Here is a 17792-nt window from a genome sequence, read left to right as displayed (position 1 = left end):
TGCATTTTTTTCAATGCATGCCTGGGTAAAAATAAAAATCCATGCAGCTAGAAAACTAGTGTACCAGGGAACCAGGTGGGCCCCAACGTTTCTTTCTGTTGGTTTGACTGGCTAGTCTTTCAAAATACTTAATGATGGGCTTTCCTGGTATTCTTTTAGTCTATTTTGCATGCATTAGATTTTTGTATTTAAAATTTCTTTTAGGTTGTCAGCTGCCTTGGGTGCCTTCCAGAGAGTAAGTTTGAAATAAATCCAGAAATTTAAATATAAAATTCAAACAAATCCCCCTCACAGTCCCAGGTGGTACAGTCTATTCCATTCCATGCTGCTGTACATATTGACAAGGCAAACAGGAATGGAAATGATTCTAATGGATGGTTTATATGATATCATGTTGAGGTCCTGCTGACTGCAAGAGTAGTAGAAACATATAATGGTAACACAGTGAAAGCAGGTTTGATACAAAATCACAGCACTGAGGCTGTAGCACTGTGTAAAAAATACAAATGGACATGTAAAGTCCTAAGGATAATCTAATTCAAAGTTTGTAATATAAACAATTAAGATTTAATACATTCATACATGTTCAATATGGTCCACAAAGGACTCCTTAAGCAGCTTAAATACAATTCAGTACATTAGAGTACAGCCAAGCTCTCTTCCTGTACAGCCAAGGTCTTCTCTAAAGTGGTCAGTGGCGACGAATGTCCAGGACCGATTTCACACAAGAGCCGCGCTGCAGCCGCACCACCCTTTGCCCCACTTCTATTGGTCAATTTCCCACTTGAAGCTGCGGGGCTGCATTTTGACCTGCGGCTTCGCCCGATTTTCCCCGGGGTTTTGTGATCCTGTTTTTTGAGGATCGCGAAACCACGGGGGAAATGAGGCAAAGCTGCGGGTCAAAATGCAGCCGCACGGCTTCGAGTGGGAAATTGACCAATAGAAGTGGGGCAAAGGGTGGTGCGGCTGCAGCGCGGCTCTTGTGTGAAATCGGTCCAGGTTCTCTTCATTTCAGTATTTCCTTTCTTCAGGCCGCCTTCCAAAAGAACAATAAAAGAAGACTTCAAACAAGTAACCCATTGCAAAGAAATTACATGCAGATAAACGCAAATAAACTGAACTTACCCTGCCAAGTGCACAGAACTGACTGTGACAACAGTCTACAAAACTTCTAGCTGACTTGAAATGCAGACTTCTAAGCCATGAAGTCAGTATGCCATTACATAGAGGCACTGTATGGACTGTGTGTGGACCATATTGGATATGTATGACTATATTAGCCACTGACCACTTCAGAGAAGACCTTGGCTGTACAGGAAGAGAGCTTGGCTGTATTCTAATGTATTGAATTGTATTTAAGCAAGGAGTCCTTTGGGGACCATATTGAATATGTATGACTGCAAGAGTAGGGCTGACAGCTCCATGTTTGGAAATAGCTGGAGATTTTGGGGTGGAGCCTGAAGAGAGGAAGGGGTTGGGAAGGGGAGGGACTTCAATGGGGCATGATGCCATAGAGTCCGCCTTCCAGAGTGGCCATTTCCTCCAGATGAACGGATCTTTGTTGCCTGGAGGTGAAAACTATGAGATCTTCAGCCTCCACCTGGAGGTTGGCAACCTTATCACAAGGGAAGCAGAGGGGTTGTGGTTGCAGCAGGGGGTGAAAGGAGTAGCAGCTGCCACAGAAACCACCAGGGATCCAATCCAAGTCACCTGACTTGTCTTGTATGCAAATGTACGCGTTTGTTATGCAACGCAAGCATGAAAAATGAGCAAGTTCAGCTCGTGACGCCTTCCCAGAACATGCTGTCTACGTTGTTTGTGCATTGCTGCCAAGCTGTGCCTGCAGCTGCACAAACTTGAGTCTTTTTTACACATGTTCAAGGCTCTTTTTGTAGCAGGAACTCATTTGCATATTAGGTGACACACCCCTAATGTAGCCAATCCTCCAAGAGCTTACAAAGCTCTTCTTACAGTGCCTACTGTAAGCTCTTGGAGGATTGGCTACATTAGTTCCTCCAAGAGCTTACAGAGCTCTTCTTACAGTGCCTACTGTAAGATCTTGAGGATTGGCTACATTAGGGGTGTGTCACCCAGAGGTCATTTCAGGGGGGAACGCGGGGGAACGCAGTTCCCCCAGGTGAGGTGCAGGGGGCGGGGCACATGACCAAGCCCCGCCCCCTGTTTCCGGCTGCCCCGCTTCCAGCCCTCATTCAGCCAGGAGGAGGCAGGAGAAGAGGGAGGGTAAGTTGCTTCCTCCCCGCCTCTCCCCACCCCTGCCTGCCTGGGGCCAGGGAGGGCCTTGGCGGGGCTTCCTCGCACTCCCGCTGGCCTTGCAGGTCCACCGCCGGGCCCCTGATGTCAGGGGGTGTAGCATATGCTAATGAGTTATGCTAATGAGTTCCCCTAGCTCTTTTTCTACGAAATGACAAAAGAGCCCTGCACATGTTCAACCCCACCTTTGTTGCTGGTCAATTGTTCCCCTGGTTGATTGTTCCCCTTTTGCACTTTGCTTAAAACCTCTGAAGGGTAGACTCCAAAACGTAATGTGTGAATTGGCTCTCTGAGGACTGTAACTGCAGTGAGGTTGTGGATTCCCTACGAGAAGAGCTGTTTTGCAGTGTTGCACAAGGGCCCCGTCCGCTTTGGCATGCACCATGTTCTTCTGCTCCTGAAGCACGCTGGGATTGCTTGGCCAAGGGTTGCCAGGTCCATCTTCCTCCCCAGCGGGGGACTTTGGGGGGTGTTCCTGGAGGGAAGTGCCTGCAGCCAGAGGGCCCCACGCACCCACGCTTGCAGCCAGCTGCCCCCCCTCTCCCTCCTCTCTCTCAAGAGAGAAGGGAGAGGGGTGGCTGCGGTTGTTGGGGCTTGGGGGCGGGGCTTCCCCCGCCGGCCAGCTGGCAGGTTGAAACCTCCCCCCCAAAAAAGCAGGTAAACCCTTCCAACCCGGGGGGTCTGGCAACCTGGCCATCCTTGGAGGACCTGCTAGAATGGGGGGGGGAGGACATTTGCGTTACATTTGTCTTGGTCTGCATTTGAGCACTTCCCATTGCTGTGCCTTGCACAAATGCTGAGGAGGATATGCCCAGGTATGTATTGCCTTGCTCAGGAGTCGCAACTGAACATGTGGACTGCCTTCACTGAAAAGTGAAGTGTTCTGGGCCATAGCTCAGTGGTAGAGCATCCACTTGGCACGCAGAAGGTCCCTTGTTCAATCCTTGGCATCACCAGCTGAAAGGATCAGGTAGTTGGTGATGGGAAAGACCTCAGCCTGAGACCCTGGAGAGCCCCTGCCAGTCTGAGAAGAGGAAGCTGACCTCGATGAACCAATAGTCTGATTTAGTATGAGGCAGCTTCATATGTACAAACTAATGAATTTGAGACTACAGAAATGCAAATTTTCCATTGTTAAATACTTATATTTATATCCAGTTTTTAAGACTATTGTCTTCCAGAGAGGTTGTCATTGAGGTGTGAAAGCTGGGGGAAATTTCAGGGGGAGGGGGGACAACTTGTTTAAAAAATACTTTTTTCAGTCACTGAAGTGGAAAATTTGGGGGATGCTGAAAAAAACTCCTCATGAAATGTTTTCCATTTTGGGATGCGTGAAATGCTTTTAAAGATAATGTTGTATCTCTCAGAGCCTATATGAAGGTTTTCCTCTCAGACAACCTACAGGACGATTCCTGTGCTTACCCTAGACATAACGCAACCTATTTTTCAAGCACGATTTGTTTAAACATGACTAATTTTGTCAACAGTTATTATGCTGTACTGTGTTTGAAAATACATTATTTTAAGTCCCGTGTTTTCAGTGCTAGAAGGTTTAACTTTGGTGTCCCAATATGCAACTAGCCATGACTGTTTGAGACTGTGTCCAAACACCACACTATTTGTGGTTACTACAAAACGTGTGTTTTCTGTTGTCAGCGTTTGATTTTCCTTACCTCTCAAATGGCACAAATTAGGAGATGTGCTAAGGTACCAAACGAAGCTGCAGTTTGCTTCTCTCCCTCCCTCCCTCTCTCTGGTATTGGGTATATTTTCAGTTTTGCTTGTAGAAAACACCGGCATTCATACATTTAAATGTCATAAATATGCCAAAAGGGGCAATTCTGTATGCTAACTAAGTTATAAATGATGCATTTTATGTTAACAGGAAAATAAGTTTAAGCTCCATAAGCAAGTAAGCATTGCGTGTTATTTCTATTTCCCCTCACATTTTTGAACTCAGTAGTAAAAACTACTCCCACTCAGTAGTAAAGTCAGTCAGTCCAAAATTACTGGAACTCTTGTATCTCTAGACAATAAATATCTTATATCTCTGGACAATAAAGAGACAGGTCTTGCCCTCAGGCTGACAAAATAAAAATACACTCAAGGAAAGCAGAATGAGGGAAAAGATAGATGAGGGAGATCTGACACTGCTAGAATGCATGAAGGTGTAAGACGTATCCAGCTGGGTCCAGGCTGGCTCTCTGGTGTTCTCTCCCTGGCCTTTTTGCCGGAGTAGTAGAGTTACTTTAACCTTCCGGGTATTAGTCTTTTGTCAGGCGACAGCTTCTTTCTCTGACACTATGTGGGTGCAGTCAGACGGCGTGCTGAGAGAGGGTTAAACTGCTCTGGTTCTAACTGGATTATATTTGATCTGGATAATCGTGATCGCCCTTACCTCCCTTATCCCGCTTTACCGTGCAGTCGCAGCGCTCCCCGCTGTCTACACTACCGATGCATGGGAGTGCGTGTTGGCATTTTAAAAATTTTTTCTCAGGTTGCGCATGCGCATAGGCACCCCTCTGTAGAAGGGGGGAACTATCATGGTGCATGCGCAGAACCACCAGGGCGAATCAATCCAACCCCTCCAACAAAAGACCTCCCTTTAAACGTTTGACCTGAAAATGGTCTCAGTGAGATCCTGAACTCATCTAAATGCTAAAACAAGTGACCATTTAAATATCGGTTTTCTAAACGTGGTGGCGGAGCTCCACCTATGCGCACACCGCCAACGCATTAAAAAATGGTGGGTGAAAAACGGAAGCCTCCGGGCAGCTTTCGAGCGGGGAGGGGGTTTAAACCGGAAGTGGCTTGACACCAGAGGAGCAATCACACGGGGGGAAATGCAGCTTTAAACGGGAGAGCTGAGAAAACACCACTTTGGGACATGGTAAAAAATACTCCGGGTTAAAACGGTTTTGAGCCGGAAACCAATGGCTGGGGATGGGAGGCAGATGTTGACTGTGTGATCGTGCGGATAAAATCCGTTTCTGAAGTATGACGACACCAGATCAAACGGCGCGTCTGAACGCACCCTGTGATGGCTAGGGTTGCAAGCCAACGATTCTACCATAGAGTTTCTGGTAATTCCTAGAGAGACTTTCCCAGAAGTGATGTAACTCCTTTGCCCAATGACGATTATTTTGCCTTCCCATCGGCATGCCAGCAGAAAACAGGAGCTGTGAACCAGAGATCTCCTGCCCCAACAGGAAAAAGGGAAGCCTAGAGATGGCTGTCTGTAGGCCTAGGTGATACAGAGGTATGAACAAGAGACCAAGAGGGATAATGTCTTGAATGCCAGATTTGGACTGGGGAGGTCCAGGTTCAAATACTCCCACTCAGCTATGAATGTCATTGGTTGATCATGAGCCAGTCACTTTCTAAGTCTAATGTACCTGACAGGGTTGTTGTGAGGACCCAAATGGCTGAGAAATCTCGCTGGGTGAACTGGGACTAATTGTATGCTCTCTGCCTACCCTACCTCACAGGGTTGTTGTGAAGAAAAAGCAGAGACTGTTGTAAGCTTCTTTGGGTCCCACTGGGGAGAAAGTCGGATTATAAATGTAAATAAATACATGTACCACTGGTCTAAGCTCATTGGAGTAAAGGTGGAAATCTATCTATCTATCAATCAATTGATCCATCTATCTGTTGCCCTTGGTTATGAGAAGTTCCGGTTCAAATCTGTGCTTTCCTGTGAACCTTACTGGGTGGCCCTTGTGGAACGTTCACCATCTTTCAGCCTAATCTACCTCACAGGATTCCTGTGAAGGTTAAATAAGCTTCATGGCTGCTTGCATGGAAGGAGCATGCCTAACCTACCTCACAGGGTTGCTGTGAGGATGAAATAGAACAGAATGACATAAGCCACTTTGGGTCCCCATTGGGAAGAAAGATGGGCTATAAGATAAACCAGGGGCAGTCTTATCCAGTGAGAAACCTGGGCAGCTGCCCTGGGCCCCATACTGGTAGGGACCCTTGACTGCCCATGGCCTCGTCCACCCCCAACTAGGCTTGCAAAGTCCCCCTGGGGGGGCGGGGAAAACCCCGCTCCAGAGGCCCGTTCCTTGCTGCTGGCGAATCGGGCCCCGGGGGGAACCCCTCCCCGATGTGCACGTCACCTGGAAGTGACGCGACCACGCCGGGCACGCTGGGGGCGGGGCCACGGTCATCCGAGGGAAAACTCTATGGTTTCCCCTCGGATGGGGCATCGTCATGTCACTTCCAGGTGACGTGTGTTTGCACACACACTCCAGACGCCACATGGGAGTCCCCCGCTCCGGAGGAATTTACACTTGGCAACCATTGTTCCCTCTAAGCTGAGTTAGTGTGAGCTAGCTCACAGTTTTTTAGCCTCCAGCTCACACATTCTTGTCTTAGCTCAGGATGGATGGCTCCAGAGCAAACTAATTCATGCGAGTAGCCAAACTGTTCACTCACAACTTTAATGCCTGTAGCTCACAAAGTAGAATTTTTGCTCACAAGACTCCACAGCTTAGAGGGAACATTGTTGGCAACCCTACCTCCAACAGAGAGGGGAAGTTGAAATATACTGGGTTCAGACATGTTGAGTGATAAGCTCATAGTTTATTAGTGATTTCAGCTAAACTCTAGCAGGACCGGAGCCCTGCTTAAATGCGTGCAAAACACCACACCCAACACCCCCCCACTCCCGGTGATAGGCTATTTACAAAATAACTCCCGTTCAATAGGTCCCTTACAGGATCCTAGTAGTTTATTCTTTAGGTGTTCAAACTAGGTCAGTTCTCTTGGTGCACTTTGAGCTTAATACATAACACCAGTAAAGCAGCTGCTGCTGCTGCTCACTCCCACCCCATCCAGGGCTTGCGCTGCTTACTTCCGGAGGTGACTTCCGCCCACCTTGCCCAGGGCAAGGGTCTCCTGTTTCTTGGCCCAGGTGGGAGGCTCCCCCAGGGGTGGTGGCAGCTCTGATTCTGGAGCCCCATCCTGGGCTTTTGCCCAGGGCCCCAGAACCACAAAGACTGCCCATGTGCAAAGCATTAATTTCTGGCAGCCAGATTCCAAATCTGAATAGGACAGCCAGCTTCTAGCTGGGGGCTGGAGCTCTCCCAGAATTACAACTGAACTCCAGACTACATCAATCACTTATTTATTTATTTATTTAAAAACAAAACATTTATTCCACTTCTCCTGGAGAAAATGGCTGCTTTGGAAGGTGGACTGCATGGTGTGGCGTTATACCCTACGGAGTTCCCTCCTCTCCCTACACCCCACCCTCCCAGGCTCCACCCTCAAATCTCCAGATATTTCCAAACCCAGAGTTGGCGACTCAAATCTGAGGCCGTGTTCCCTCTAAGCTGAGTTAGTGTGAGCTAGCTCACACTTTTTTAGCCTCCAGCTCACACACTTTTGCCTTGGCTCAGGAAGGAGAGCTCCAGAGCTAACTGATTTATGCAATAGCCAAATCGCTGGCTCACAACTTTAAAAGCCAGTAACTCACAAAGCAGAATTTTTGCTCACAAGACTCCACAGCTTAGAGGGAACATTCTGAAGTGTGTCAACGCTGGCTACTTAACTGTGTTCCAGTACAGATCCGAGGCATAAGCAGCACATTTATTCCCACCTGTTTTGCCTCGTACGAAACCAGCCGGGCTGAGAGGGAAACGAGACCAGCTGCTGGAGAAGGGAAAATGCAAGGCAGCATCTCACCCCACCCCACCCCACCCCGGCTATGATCTTATTTTCAGATTTTCTCCTCCTGGCCAGGATGAAATCGAATCCCTCGTTCCTTCTCATGACCTTGCATTAGTGAAGGGGCTGTAAGGAAGATGATACTGAGACACACCAGTTGAGAAAGGCCGAAGGTTCTCCACTCGGGCGCTGAAGCCATGCCTCCACGGGGAGGGGAGGGGGAGGTCAACAGGTTATTCATAACACCTGCCCAGAAATAGTTTAGAGCAGATTGAGCAGTCTGTTTGGCTACTAGGGGATAGGCACCTGCAGGGGTCATTTCGAAGGAGCTCATTAGCATAACTTATTTGCATGTGCCACACCCCCTGACATCACCGGAAGTGTGTCAGAAGACAACGCCCACCGCTCAGGCTCCACTGGACTGTTTTGGATTGCTAGCTATTGCGGGGGGGGGGGACGTGCAGATCTGTCCTGGCAGAGGAGGGAGAGCTTATACCTGCATAAAACTTGGTCTTAAAGGTGCCACTGGACTGTTTTGGGCCGGGGGGCCGGGGGGCTCTGCAACTGACCTGGCTGCTTCTTGCTCTGACTGAGGGCAGCTGGGAGCAGGGGGCGGGGCTTGTTGCATGTGCCCGCCCCCTGGGCTCCTTACTGCCGGAGCTCCACTCCTGTGCGCTCCTGCAGGAAATGACCCCTGCTTAACGTGTTTGTAAACTGCCTTGAGAATGACGTGAGCTAAATACCTGTATCTTTCAAAATGGCCCTGACCCTGATGGTTCAGGCTAGCTTGATCTTGTCCAATCTCAGAAGCTAAGCAGGGATGGGAGTATTTGGATGGGAGACCACCAAGGAACTCCAGGGATGCTACGCAGAGGCAGGCAATGGCGAACTACCTCTGAACATCTCTTGCCTTGAGAACCCCATGGAGGTCGCTGTAAGCTGGCTGCAACTTGATGCCAAAAAACAGGGCTATTTTTGGGCAGGAACGCACAGGAACGGAGGTCCGGCTGACAACACTTCTGGTAACACAGGGGTGTGGCCTCATATGCTAATGACCTGTGCTGTCAGGGGTGGGGCCTAATATGCTAATGAGTTTCTGCTGTTGGGTGTGGCCAATTATGCTAATGAGTTCCTGCTGGGCTTTTTCTACCAAAAAAACCCCTGACGTTAAGTATGATTTTGAAAACAGGCTGCGCTGCACATGTCTTGGTTTTGGTTTCGAGAAGCCCAGGACTAACTCATTTAGTGAGCCTGTAACTATCATGCTATTTGCTTTTGTTTTAAGACACCTGAAAGAACAGTGTGGGAAAGGAGTCAGCGGTGCACCTTTGTCCTCTGAGGGAAAGGGCGGGTGATTGGGACGAGTGCTTCCAGATTTGGGGGGGTGGGGACTGAGGCGCAGGCCTCTCTGGGGAGGGCTTCACTTGTAAAGACCTCAAGTGCCCTTCTGGCTGTTGAGAGGAGGAGGAGATTGGATTTATACCCCGCCCTTCAGTACCTGAAGGAGTCTCAGAGCGGCTTACAATCTCCTTTCCCTTCCCCTCCCCACAACAGACACCCTGTGAGGCAGGCGGGGCTGAGAGAGCTCTCTCGAGGACTGCTGGGGAGAGAACAGCTCTGAGAGTACTTGTCACTGACACCAGCAGCAGCAGCATGTGGAGGAGTAGGGAACCAACCCGGTTCTCCCAGATTAGATTCCACACTCCTAACCACTGCCCCAAACTGGCTCTCAGGTGTGGTGAATGCAGGGCTGGTGTCAGCATACTCTGAGGGGGGTGGGGCAGCCGCACAGACCTGGGGGCTGGGAATCCTAGTGTGAGAGGGGGGCCTGGGGTGAGCAGTGGAGGGGAGGGAGGCCCTGGGACTCTGTGCCTGGCTCCTCCAAAACCTGGAACCCACCCTGGGTGAATGGCATGGGCCTTTTATGTGGGCACCAGCCATTTCCCATTACGGCGGTGGGAGGGGGGAGACAACCTGTCCCCTGCGTAGGTCGAGGAGACACCACCCTTGACAGAGTGTGCAGTGCAACGTGGACTTCGAAGCCAAGGTTTATAAGAAGAAGAAGAAGAGAGAAGAGATTGGATTTATACCCCGCTCTTCACTACCCAAAGGTGTCTCAGAGCGGCTTACAAACTCCTTTCCCTTCCCCTCCCCACAACAGACACCCTGTGAGGTAGGTGGGGCTGAGAGAACTCTTGACAGAAACTGCTCTTTTTCGAGAACAGCTGTGCCAGAGTTATGGCTTGCCCAAGGTCATCCAGCCAGGTGCAAGTGGTTCTCCCAGATTAGAGTCCGCGCACTTAACCACTACACCAAACTGGCTTCAACACCACCCCCAGCGGCGCTTCTCCTTTCCTGTATTCCCCCTTTGAGTTTGCTCCAAGGCTTTGGTTGGGCTTTGCTGGATTGATCTCGATCCGGTTTGAGAGGGATCTGTTTTCCCCCTGAAAAGCCCAGGCCGCCTTCAGGTGCTATCTGGCTGCTTCCCGCCTCAATGGAAGGCCAGTCTCTGGTCCCAGGGTTCCTGGAACGTCTCCTTTGCTTAGGAGGACTCAGGAAATGTGAGGCACCCGAGGCTGCCGGTTTGTTTCTAATTCTGTTCCTGTTTCCTTGCTGCCTTTGATCAGGCATCAAGGCGCCTAAAGTGTGTCTGAGGAACTGGGGGAAGTGTCATGTAGCCAGGTGGGAAATCTGTGACAGAAGCCGGCACTGCAAGAAGCCTGGTTTCTTTCTCCCGTTGTATCTGAAGGAGGGGGCTCGGTCTCATGACAGCGCATCAGTGAAATAGATGCTGTCACTCTTTAAGGTGCCGCCGGACTTCCTGTTTTAAGGCGCCTGATTGCCTATCTGTCGCTGCAGAGCTTTTTCACTCCGTCCTCCTGGTGCCAAATTTTATTTTCTTGGCAGAAAATGCTCACATTGGCCCAGGTTCAGAGAAAGTTGGTTACGCTGATGTCCAGTTGTTGTTTTTTTTGAGCCGCTGCCTGACTGTTGTGGTTAAATGGCTGGCAGCAAACAAATTGGAACTGAACCCAGACATGATAGAAGTGATGCTGGTTGGGAAGGTGCAGATCTTGAAGGACATTTTGTTTCCCGCTTTCGATGGCATCCCTTTGACTGGGTGAAGTGTTTAGGGCAGGGGTCTCCAACCTGGTGCCCCAGGGGCGCCAAAGTGCCCACTGATACCTTTCATGGCACCCGCCAAGTGTTTTTAACAAGGGGGGGGGGGGCAATGAAGCTTTTGCCCAGCAATACTTGTGATTGGCCACTGGGGATTTGATTGGCTGTGCAGACTTTTAAAAATGGTGCTTTAGCAGCAGCTGCCAACGCAGCACAAGGATCTTCACTGTGTGACTAAGCTGCAGCAGCCCTTGTATGGCTTGCACCATCTCCTATGGCAGCCATTTTGTGGCTGCACCCACCATGCTGTATCAGAATTCCAAAGGTATCCATAGGCTCAGGGTTGGAGATCCCTGGCCTAGGGGTTATCAGTGGTCTAGCGTTGTTGCTGGAGAAGCAAGTGAGTGCGGCTGCATAAAACACATTCTTCCGACTCAGTCTAGCCTAGAATATGGCCCCGTATCCTGACACGGTTGATCTGGCCACCTGGCTCTGCCCATGGTAACATTGAGACTAGACTACTGTAATGCACCGTATGTTGGTCTCCTCTCAAAAGCAGTTTGAAAACCCAGCTGGTGTAAAATACTGTGGCTCAGTTATTGGCAGGAACTAGATGGAGCATAAGGAGCTGCGGTGGCTCAAGTGGTTAAGACGCTGAACTGCAGGCTGTGGAAGGTCAGTAGTTCAGCAGTTCGAGACCCGGGTGCCGCATGATGGAGTGAGCTCCCGTCTCTAGTTCCAGCTCCTGCCAACCTAGCAGTTCGAAAGCAAGAAATTGCAAGTAGATAAATAGGTACCACTTCGGTGGGAAGGTAACAGCGTTCCGTGTGCCTTGGTGTTTAGTCATGCCGGCCACATGACCACGGAAACGTCTTCGGACAGCGCTGGCTCTTCAGCTTTGAAACGGAGATGAGCACCGTAACCCTAGAGTCGGATTCGACTGGCTTTCGAGCAAGGGAACCTTTACCTTTACCTTTTGCTAGATGGAGTATGCATCTTATTCCCATTCTGCAGACATTTGGTTTGTTACCAGGCTCAATTTAAGGTACTGGCCATCACATACAAAGCCCTTCATAGCCTTGTGCCGCGGCCCGACTACAGGCTAGGTGTAGTCTGGCTGCGCCTCTAAGTCCTCTGGAACTATTTGTTCTAGAGAATATCCACTAGACACCCTACTCTCAGCCCGAATTCAGCACGTGGTCGACCTATCAGACATTGGCATCATGGTTGCCCGGGAGGTGGGTCGGGCAGCTTCGTCATCGGTACAGGTTTTCATGTGCATGTGCAGAACCACTCAGTCACCAGGGGCGAATATGCGGTTACGGCACATCACTTCAAAGAAGGGAAAAAATGGCAGCCGGAAGCCGGAAGCCTCACTTCCCGAATGGCTGGAGCACACAATGACGCAATCAGGAAGTACAGGGTGACAACCTGGCCCGTAGCTAACATGGGGCCCACGGGGCCTGGCTCCCTAGTGTTTCTTCTGGAGTCCCTCCCTCCAGGGCTGCCCTCAAAGTGCTCCAACTGACCACCTGCACTGTACTTTCATTTCATTAGCTGGTGGGCCCCCCGAGACCCCCTCCCAAAGAATTCCCTAGCTATGGGGCTGGTGACAACACTGACATCTGTGAAGCTTTCCCTGGTGGCTAAATACTCCAGCTCCAAGACAGTTAAATATGGGGGGGTTGAACAGCTGGAATATGGGAGGCAGATGTTGCTGTCTGAACCTGCATTTTAAATCTGCAGGGCAACAGGAACGAAGCCAGTTCTAACCTCCCATCTGATCGTAGCTTCGGGCTGTCTTACCTGCAGGACTGCCTTCCCCCCCCCCCAGTGCTCCACCATGACATCTTTGCTCATCCCAGCAGGGCCTTCTGCAGGTGCTACCCTGCAAATGGGCAAGACCAACAATTTCCTGCATGCATGCTTCCTCTGTTGTGGCTCCCACCTTATGGAATGGCCTGCCTGATGAGGTCAGAAAGGCTCCCAGTCTTCTGCAAACTGTGCAAACTGGGCTATACTGTAAGGAACCATTCAGAAAGATGCTTTGGTAAAGGGGTAAGGCCTGTGGACTATACTGCTGTGTTCTGTCTGTTGCTATAAGCAGGGCTATTTTGGGGCAGGAACGCACAGGAACGGAGTTCCGGCTGGCTCCCAAGTTGGCCACGCCCAGCAGGAACACATTAGCATAATAGGCCACACCCAACAGCAGAAACTCATTAGGATTGGCTACATTAGGGGTGTGTGGCCTAACATGCAAAGGAGTTCCTGCTACAAAAAAAGGCCCTGGGTTTTGACAACAAACAAGGTAAACAGAATAACAAGCAAAAGGTGGGTGTGGCTGGATAACCACACTTCTGGTAACATGTGGGTGCAGCCTAATGTGCTAATGAGCTGTGCTGTCAGGGGTGTGGCCCAAGATGCTAATAAGTTCCTGCTATTGGGTGTGGCCTATTATGCTAATGAGTTCCTGCTGGGCTTTTTCTACAAAAAGAGCCCTGGCTATAAGTATGTACCTGCTATGTGATTTCTGCATCATTCATGTGTCATTTTGCCAGTTGGGTGTTGTGGTCAGGAGCGCGGACTGTAATCTGGGAGAACCAGGTTTGATTCCCCAATCCTCCATGTACAGCTGCTGGTGTGACCTTGGGTCAGTCACAAGTTCTTTCAGAGCTGTTCTCTCAGGAGCAGTTCTCGAAAGAGCTCTCTCAGCCCTACCTACCTCACAGGGTGTCTGTTGTGGAAAGGGGAAGGGAAGGAGATTGTAAGGCGCTCTGAGACTCCATTGGGTAGTGAAGGGCGGGATATAAATCCAGTCTTCTTCTCCTCCTCCTCCTCCTCCTCCTCCTCATTTTTCTTCTCCTGTTTTTAAATGTTTTGTTTCAGCTCTGTTTGAGCTTTCTGCCTGTTTTCAGATTTCTGCAGTCCAGACCCTATTGCGTTGTTTGTTGGATGTCCCATCCTCTTGAAAGTATTTGACTTACACCGTGTAATCCGCCTTGGGCCTAGTGAGAAATAATGTAAATAAATAAATATTGCCGAATTCTGAACTCCCCTGACGGAAAAACCAGTTTAAAAATGCCAGGGATGTGTATGGGAGGAGAGGGGAGAATGGAGAGGATTCGGCGCACTCTTCTGTCTTGCTAACTGTGCCCTGAAAATAGTAATTATATAGCACTATCACTGTCCAATATTACCTTGTCATCCTTACAATAACCTTGTAAGGTAGGCCAGTACAATTCTCATATTGCTGGTGGAGGGTTCTGAGGCTGAGGAAAAGCGGCTTGTCTTAGGCCACATCATGGTGAAGGTAAGATTTGAAGTAGGGAACTGGTACACTGTACCAGTGTAGTAAATAGCTTCATATGTGTGTTAAGGTTTATGATACACTGTTAGCTATGGGTGGCCTTAGGCAAGCGACTTCAACTCATTCCCATCCCCGCTCTGCACCGTGGAGGGAAAGATTACTTCATAGGGTGAGCATAACGATATCTGATGTAATCGCAGTGCCATCTTTGGAGCAGTTAAGGCTGCTTCTGCATGGCAAGAATCCTCTACATTGCTCTCATCACCAGTACAAATTAAGAAGCGTGTGCAGGTTTCCATGAGGGAGTTTTCCACACACTTCCCTCTCATCAGTCCTTCATGGCCTATATTCCCCCCTCCCCGGCATCACTGGATTTTTAAAAAGGGCTTTTAAAAAATGGTAATTGCTAGAGCATTATAACTCTAAAGCAATTGCCTGTTATTGATTCAAGCCCTCTGAAAGCCATATGGCACGGTTTGTCAGCATGGTGCCCCTGGGTGCCATGGCACCTGCCAGTGCCTCCCCTGGTGCTCATCAAGCTTTTCAGAAAGCGGATAGAGCCGTTGCAAAAAAGGGCTTGCTATTGGCTGCCCTTATTCAAATGAAAGGATCTTCCACTGGAGGATCAGGACTGGGAAGAAGGGGGAGGAGGAGGAACAGGAGGAGGAGAGTTGGATTTATACCCATGGGTCAATTTGTAGAAAAAGAGGCTCAGGAGCTCATTAGCATAACTCATTAGCATAACTTATTTGCATATGCCACACCCCCTTACATTACCGGAAGTGTGTCAGAAGGCAACACCCACCACTCAGGCTCCACTGGACTGTTTTGGATTGCTAGCTATTGGGGGGGGGAGGATCTGCAGATCTGTCCTCACAGAGGAGGGAGAGCTTGTACCTGAATAAAACTTGGTCTTAAAGGTGCCATTGGACTGTTTTGGGCCCGGGGGCCCGGGGGAGCTCCGCAACTTACCTGGCTGCTTCTTGCTCTGACTGAGGGCTGCTGGGAGCACGGGGTGGGGCTTGTTGCATGTGCCCATCCCCTGGGCTCTTTACTGCCGGAGCTCTGCTCCTGTGCGCTCCTGTAGGAAATGACCCCTGTTTATACCCCACTCTTCACTACTTGAAGGAGTCAGAGTGGCTTACAAACTCCTTCCCCTCCTCTCCCCACAACAGACAACCTGTGAAGTAGGTGAGGCTAAGAGAGCTCTGAGAGAACTACTCATGATAGAACCCGGTTATCCAGATTAGAGTCTGCCATTCTTAACCACTACACCAAACTGGGCACCTGGCATTCCTTAGCCAGTTGTGGTTCCATTCCCCCTTCAGGCTTTCGTTCTTTTTTATCCCCCCTTCTCCTTTTCTCTTCATGTATTCAGCAAGGTTGCCATGCAACTCTTTTGCAAAGCGAGGAGGGGGAGGTATTGCATTCGGCGCCACCTCTTGCCACAGCCATTTTGGGGGTGGCGCTCACCACCAGGCCTCAACATTCCAAAGCTGTCCACAGGCTCAAAAAAGTGGGGGACCCCTGCCCTGTGGCATCATGTCAGGCCCAATGGCAGATCCCAACCCAGAGCTGGCAACCCTAATGGTTGTGGAGCTTGAAACCCACCTACCCCCCCCTCACCAAAAAGAAATCTGTCCAGTCAAACACAATGAGAGGCCATGGCTTTGATACACTCACTGTCTCATGGATAAGTAGGGTTGCCAACTCTAGCCAGCAAGGGGCAGATGGCAGGAAGGTGGCACTGATGTGAGGAGGACCTCTTGAAAATGCATACCTGCCTGGTCCAAATGATGCAATAACAACACTCAGAAATAGGGTTACTGGCTCTGGATTCGGAAATGTTGAGCTATTTGGAGGTGGAGCCTGTGGGGGTGGGGTTTGAGGAGGGGAGGGACCTCAGTGAGGTATAATGCCATAGAGCCCACCTTCCAAAGCAGCCATTTTCTCCAGGGGGACTGATCTGTGTCACCATGGCAATCAGTTGTGATTCCAGGAGGTCTCCTGGAAATTGGCAACCCTAATTGGAAAGGCTGTTGTTCAAAGATATTGTAGCACAACAGGATTGGGAAAGAGGGTAATGAGGATGGAGGGGAACCCATAAACACCTATAAACACCATGTATTCTGACTTGGAAGCAAAGGCAGAGGAAAAACCTCTGGGCGGAAGCGGCCCAAGAGCAGTGATGTACAAATAATTCCAATCCAATAACCTTTATTGGCATAACTATAGCTTTAAAAAAGGAAACAGTACAAGTCAGCCCATATGCCAACAAACAGAAGCCGTCAAAGTACAGTGATTTGTATCATTGTATATAATAGTCATAATAGGAGAAAGTAATAAACTTCGGAACAGTAATCTCAAATAATTAAAACTGTTGCAATAAGGAACTTAACTGTCCTAAACGGAATCATAGATACACCTTATCTCTCTCAGTTATCTCTCTCTCCTAATCTCTCCACCTCCCTTCCTCTTTCTCTTCCCTCTTTTCTTTTCTCTTTTTCTTGGTCCCTGGGAATGTTTGCCAGGAACTCTGCCACCTGTTCAGTAACTTCGGGGTTTACAAATAATCCCTGTTGTTTAATGTCTTTGTCATTTGACAGCTTTGCTAGGGCCATTGTGTGAATCTGGGGGTGGGGCGGGGGTGGGGAGAGAGAGGAATAGGGTTGTCGGAACCCCGGTCCAGCCAGGGGATCCCCTGATCTTCGAGGTGCCAGCTCGCTGCCGGCCAGCGGGGGAAGCCCCACCCCTGAAGAGGCCTGTTGTGCGTCGATGTGGTTGGCATGATGACATCACATGGAAGTGACATCATCATGCCAGGGACGTCACGCATCAATGTTCTAGCATTTTGGTCAAAACCTCTATTGTAACCATAGAGTTTCAGCCAACATGCTAGAGCGCCGACGTGTGCCGTCCCCAGCATGATGACATCACTTCCGTGTGACGTCACCGTGCTGACGATGTCATCCCGCCCTCCTCTCTCCCGGACAGCTCCCTCCCTCCCCCTGCTGCCAGGACAATCGGACCTGGCGACGCTAGAGAGGAAAGGGTTTCTTTCCTGGTCGGGCAGCTTAGCCGTTTGAGTTCTGTTCTTGAAGAATGAGTGTGGGATGCTGCTGTTGACAGAATTACTTTACCTCCTAATCCCTGTGGGCCAAGATAGATATGACCCTGGAGATTTCACTATGGTTTCCGCCCCCCTCCCCAAACTACAAGCAGTGAGAGAAGAAGCATGGGAGTCAGATTGGGCCCATTCTCTTATTTTCTGTGTACCCTCTGCCAGAAAAATAACAATTTAACGATTCCCTTTGTGGTAACCCTTTTTCCTGTCTATATTTAAAATTCACTTCCCAGGTTTCCATAGCAACTCGTCTAACAAGGAGGAGAGCTAGAGATGCCCCAGGCCTCATGGGAGAGG

The sequence above is a fragment of the Gekko japonicus genome, unplaced genomic scaffold (assembly GCF_001447785.1).
Source record: "Gekko japonicus isolate JY-2015 unplaced genomic scaffold, Gekko_japonicus_V1.1 scaffold2283, whole genome shotgun sequence".
Classification (NCBI taxonomy): domain Eukaryota; kingdom Metazoa; phylum Chordata; class Lepidosauria; order Squamata; family Gekkonidae; genus Gekko; species Gekko japonicus.
This window is presented reverse-complemented; position numbering follows the sequence as displayed.